A 6271-nucleotide genomic window follows, 5' to 3' on the forward strand; every position below is an offset into this window, starting at 1 on the left:
GTGATACAGTAGAACAATTATGATTTTTTTCAGCCAATCAGTGGAGATCAGTCACAATCACGCACAATGATGTCACACCATCTGACCAATCGGCAGTGCCCTAAAGGATCTCAAACTTCCTGTTTCTTCCAGAACATGCAAAATGCAGTTTTACATCAATTTTGGTGATACCTATGGCTCTACCATCATAACTAACCATGATAAGATGGTAAAACTCACACATTCTATTAAGAGCTAAATGTCAAGGTTACATCTGCTTAGGATTTCTAGCAATTGCCACAGTTTTAGCATGGAAAATGTAGGAACCATATTTGGACAAACACATGTTAAGGGGTGAAATATTTGGCTATAATAAGATATCAGGCCAACTCATCATGCAAGGGTATTGTCGTAACAATTAATCTGTTAAAAGGTAGGATAACAGGACGCTTAAGTGTTGCTGAATGTTGCAACAGGTTTGTAAAAAAAAAAACAGTGATCTAGTGGTCAATTAAACAAATTTATAGAAATGTTCAAGGTTTGAAAAGTAAAATAAGTGTGAGTTGTGGGCAGTTTTTAATACTTTTTCATTTTTATCATCACTCTAATAGAATGTTGTCATCATCTCGCTTACAATTTATTTCTTATTTTCTAATTTTAATATTACTCTAATAGTGTTTTTCCTTATCACTCTTATCATGTATTTTTCATTATTACACCAATAAGGTATTTTTCCTTAACTTTCCAGTGAGACCAGTGAGGACACAGAGTGGGGTTCATAGTGTCTTTTATTCCATAAATTTTTTTTTTTTTTTTTTTTTTTTTAAAAACATAGACATTAATAATTATAATATAGTGGGAACGCGATCCCCTCTCCCCTGAGAGACAGTCATCTTTATTACCGCTGAGCTAATGGACTAGCTGATGACATAGGCGTAGTTTACATATAAAGCAAAGACGACCCCTGAAGTGGCTGAAAAAAATCAATAAAACACGTATATGTACAAAACAACACATCTATTACTGCACTGACAAATAAACCTGTTTAATCCATGGTTAGATTTAATAAAGTGACTGAGCCATCACTCAAAAACTGGCTGGCCAATAGGGATACCCTCCAGAAAAGCCCGCCCACATGTGACATTTGTGTCAGAACTGAGACCAAAAACTAAAGAAACGCAAACAAAAGATCAGGCAGCGCAAACGCAAAACAGAGGAGAGCGAGAGTAAAAGTCTGATCACTGAGACAGAAAAACAGGAACTGTAAACAAAAAGATGTTCAAAACTCAAAGACTAATAATTTGGTTGCTATTTCAAATTTGTTCTCTTAACATGAACATTTTTTTTGCTTGGATCACATTTTTTTGTTCTCGAAAGCTAGTTTTGTTTGATACTGAAAAAGTTTTGTTTGAATCTTTTTGACACAAATCTCATTCCATACAAGAACAGCTAGCTAAAAGAGCACAGCTGACCAGAGGACAGACTCCTTCTTCACTCTATGGGAGGGATGGGGCAAAGTAGCTCGGTGAGAAACAGCGACCTCTGGTGGATTAGTTTTTAATGCCCGCTCCAACATAGATGCACCAAAGTATGTTTTGATGGTTGAGAAGTTAAAAAAACACAAATCTATCTATCCATAATGTTTTATTGAAATGTAGCCTGTTGATTCATCCTTGAGGTTTCATTATGAACCTCTAAAAAATTATGTGTATGAAATAAATATTTGTTTATTAACTAATGTTTAATGTGTTAGTTAATACTCATTTGACTTCATATCTGTTTATTTTTCAATGATTAACATTTTAGTGTGCTATACTTCATGGATTTTTTTTCTTTCTTCCTTTTTTTTTTTTTTTTTTTTCTTTTTACCATGAACGAGCAAGGAATCAAATATCGTCACATTAATGACCTTGATTTTCAACATAATAATGAAAAATAGATATTTATCTGACAAGTTTTTTTTCTTGAAAAAGTATTGTGATGTCCACCAGTAATATTTTAGGACTTCAATTTTGAACTTAAAGTACTTCAATGAGTGCCCCATAAAGGGTTAAAATGCAGAGAATCCTGGCAAATGGGTGAAAAAAGATAATTTTGAACAAGTGTCCTTGAGCTTTTATTTAAGAGAGACCAAAAACTGGGCCTCCTGTTCAAACTCTCATTATGTTTATGAACTGTAGTCTTCATCAAACACATCTGCACAGGTGTCCTACTTTGACAGTTATTTGGAGGAAAAATATTAAAATGAGTTGTTTAACTTTTACATAAACCCTCATCCTTCTTTATATGTAACTTTGCTGGCTTTATTAATACTGATAAGAGTTCAAGATACATTTTAAATTTGCCCAAGAAACACAAAGTAAAGCTAATTTGATTGTTTTTTTTTTATTATTTTTTAGCCTTTATTTAACAATGAAATCTCACTGAGATCTCTTTTTCAAGAGTGTCCTAGCAAAGGAGATTTGGATAAACACAGTGACAGAGCTCTGTCAGTCTGCTATTCAGGCTGATAACAGAGAGAAATGATATTGTAAACCAGTGCTTCCCAAAGTGTGGATTGGGGCCCTCTGGTGGGCCGTGGAGGTACTACAGGCTGGCCGTCAGAGGCCTCTTTCCTCATAAATACATGTTGTTTTTGTTGTTTTAACATTGAAATAAAGTTTAAACGATCAGAAATACTTGGCAGGTTAAATGCTTTTTTCTTTTTATAAGTTCAAGAAATAAAAAAACAGCCAGAAGATTCAACCAGCATTTCACATCTCAACATTTATTTTTCTGATATACAGAACAGCAGGTGTTATGGTTTGACTGGTGCTGAATTAACTGGTGACACTACATAGAACATTTAACAATGCTGCATGTTAAATGTGCTTCATGACCACGCCAGTGCTTTCTTTTGGCGTTAATGTCTTTTAAAGCTAGACATTTGTTTGGAAATTTTCTGTTTAGGAAATGATATTTAAAAAAAAAAAGTTTATTTTGAGTGTTACCGTTGTCTGAAGGTTTTGATTGCCCCAGAGGATTTTCGGATCTTAAATTGGGCCGCAGCATGGTGAATTTATGCAGAGCTGCTGTAAACAGTAAAACAAAAACAGTTTTCTACACCATATTTTTCTTCTTTCATAATTTCTACTATTGTGAATATTTAGTCTACATGTGGGTCAAACACTATTATCTCATCTCTGTATCTGACTTGTTTGTTTTCCTTCTTGGGTTGATCTCCAGCTCTGTGAAATGCTGTCTGTTTAAGATCATATCTGTAGGCTTTAATGTGTTGATTATATTACCAATTCAATCATGTTAACAAAATTTTAGAGCAGCAAGCCTATTAGACGGCTTCTGGATTCTGTGATAACTGAAGACTTCTCCAAGTTTTAACTACCATGTTTAATATTCAAGTCTGTTAGTGGTAATTAGTGTTAGTGTAGCATTTACACTCAAGATGCAAATGGGAAATCTGGAAGGTAAAATACTAACAGGTAAGTAATGATAACCAAAAGTATATAGTTGATGGGCTAGAGTCAAATTATAATTTCTAGGCTCACTCTAGGAGGCTGAGGACCAGTAGCAATAAGCAGCAGACAGGTAAGTTGTGTTGCAGGTACTTTTGTATTATATTATAGTGCAAAGTATTTACAGTATATACAGATTAGTCATCTCCATTTTAACAGGAAACAAAAACAAACGCTTTAACCCAACCATAACCCAATTTGTTTCCGTTCAATATGTATCAGCAGTTCAGTATGAATCAGTAGTTCAGTATGTTTCAACTGAGTCGCCTTATATGCCCCTGGGAGCAGGATGAATTCAGTGAATGTCTTTTTAGTGAAAGTCCAGGAAAGAATGCAACAAAAGTTCAGTCCAGAGCAGTGAGATGAGAGCTGTGGGGGGGATTGGGCTAGGGAGAACTAGAATGCACATCTCCTACCGCACTGGTGTAGAAATCAACGCTGATCAGTTCAGGTTCTGGGTAAGATAGATTGGTTTAGATCAGGAACAGGAAAAAACCCGGCCAATTCGAGTTGCTTTTTAGAGCGTCACTCGCTTCAAACGGCTCGTTTTAACTCGTCGACATCTGCTGCAGCCCTGTATGGAGCGTCCCCCACGTCTGCCGACTGACTGAACCGCCATGATTTAAAAGGATTAGTTCATGTGATTCATGTGACTGAGTTCACGCGAGAAGGCGCTGACTTACTGACAAACTTAGACCCCTCCTCCCAGGAGAATTACAAACCTGTCTCTAAATTCCCGCTCTAGTCAAAGTCCTGGAAAAAGCAGTTTTCAAGCAACTCTAAACTCAAATAATCTATTTGAAATATTCCAGTCTAGCTTTTGCACCTTCAGCAGCCCTTCTGTAGGTGTATAATGTCTGTTCATTGGCACAAGATGATGGCAACTGTCGTTTTTTGTTTGTTTTTTATGCTGCCACTGAATTAACAAGGATGGGTTTGATTTTTACTGGTGATGTAGATGTTCCTTTATTAGATAAATGACAACACCCCATTCAGATTTAATATTTCACACAGATAATTTGCCACTAAGCACATCACTGTTGGTGGTTCTTACTGTGAACAAACTTTTTACTGAACATTTAAACCAAAGAAACTATAAACCATGCCACCTTACCCTAGATCTCATCTGAAATTATATAAACATGTAGTGCCCATAAAATATACTCAGCCTCCATCTACCAACATTTGCGATACAAAATGGGTCGTTCTGAAAAGCTCAGTGACTTCACGTGTGTTACTGTGATGGATGCTTGCAATAAGATGGTTTGTGAAATTTCATCCTACAGTCAACTGTAAGTGATATTATTAGAAAGTGGAAGCGTTTCGGAACAACACTAGCTCAGCCAGAAATAGAAGACCACATAAAATCCCAGTGTGGAGTCAACAAGGTCCATGCTTCATAAAAGTCACCGACGCTCTGCTGATTTCATAGCTGAAGAGTTTGAACTTCCACAGGCGTTAATGCCGCCACAACACCTGTGCATCAGGGGCTTCATGGAATGGGTTTCCATGGCCAAACAGCTGCATGCATGGGGGGTCAGGGTTCTAACTTTTCCTAATGGGCTGTTGGAGGCTGCTTTTAGGGTGGCAGAGTGCCGGCTGTGTGGCTGCTCACGTATGTGCCCTCATGGTATTGAACTTCACCGGCTTACCTGTGGCTGGTAAGCCACAGGCTGCATGTTTACTGCATGTTGCTACTGTCAGTCCTGTCTTTCTTTCCATGTTCTCCCCCTAAATAAGGTCGTAAAGCTAAATGTTATTGACTTTCCTTGGCTCTATGAAGTCATAAGAAGGGTAAAGAAGTACAGGCCATGACATTTTACCTCATTTTCTTGAGACAAGAAATTGAAATTTGGTAATTTCTCCAGGCATTTCCTCATTATCTTGGAAAAACCAGCTGTGTTATCTAGGGAAAGGGAGATAAATAAGTTAAAAAATCTTGAGAAAAAGATGAAAATTTACTTACAACATAGGAGAATTTTTAAAAAATGTATGGCTATATTTAAATGTCCATTTAGATCCTGGCACTCATTCTTAACCCTCTGGAAACAGCTTTGTGACCCATCTGTCTTGTCCTGGCCCACCAGTTTAAAGATGGGTACACTGTGATCATTAAGGGATGGACATGGTCAGTAAAGACACTGTCTTTAGTCTGTGGAATTTAAACCAAGGTTAGCGGGTACTAAAGGCCTCAAAAGTGTGCTAAGAAAATATCCCCTACAGTATTACATCACCATCAGCTGGAACTGTTGATGCAAGGTAGGGTGGATCCATGATCTGTGCTATTTTGCCAAATTTTGACCTTATTATTTGAACGTTGCAGCAGAATTGAGACTCATCAGACCAGGCAATGTTTTCCCAAATCATCTGTTGTCCATCTTTGGTGAGTCTATGTTTCCTGTGACAGGAGTGGCACCCAGTGTGGTCTTCTTCTGTTGGAGCCTATCTGCTTCATGATTCAGCATGCTGTGCATTTTGCCTTTCTATCAGCTTGAACCAGACTGGTCATTCCTCTCTGCTATCAAGAGGGCTTTCTGGCCCAGAAGTGCTGCTCACTGGACATTTTCTCTTTTTCTCTCCAATCTCTGCAAACCCGAGAGATGGTTGTGTGTGGAAAATCCCCATAGATCAGCAGTTTGTGAATGCCTGTCTGAAGCAAACAACTATGGCACATTCAAAATCCCCTTTCTTCCTCATTCTGGTGCCTAGGTTGAACTTCAACACATCACATTGATCATATCTACATGCCCAAGTGTGTGGGTTGCTGCCATATGATTGGC

The sequence above is a fragment of the Cheilinus undulatus genome, linkage group 2 (assembly GCF_018320785.1).
Source record: "Cheilinus undulatus linkage group 2, ASM1832078v1, whole genome shotgun sequence".
In the NCBI taxonomy this organism is placed as follows: domain Eukaryota; kingdom Metazoa; phylum Chordata; class Actinopteri; order Labriformes; family Labridae; genus Cheilinus; species Cheilinus undulatus.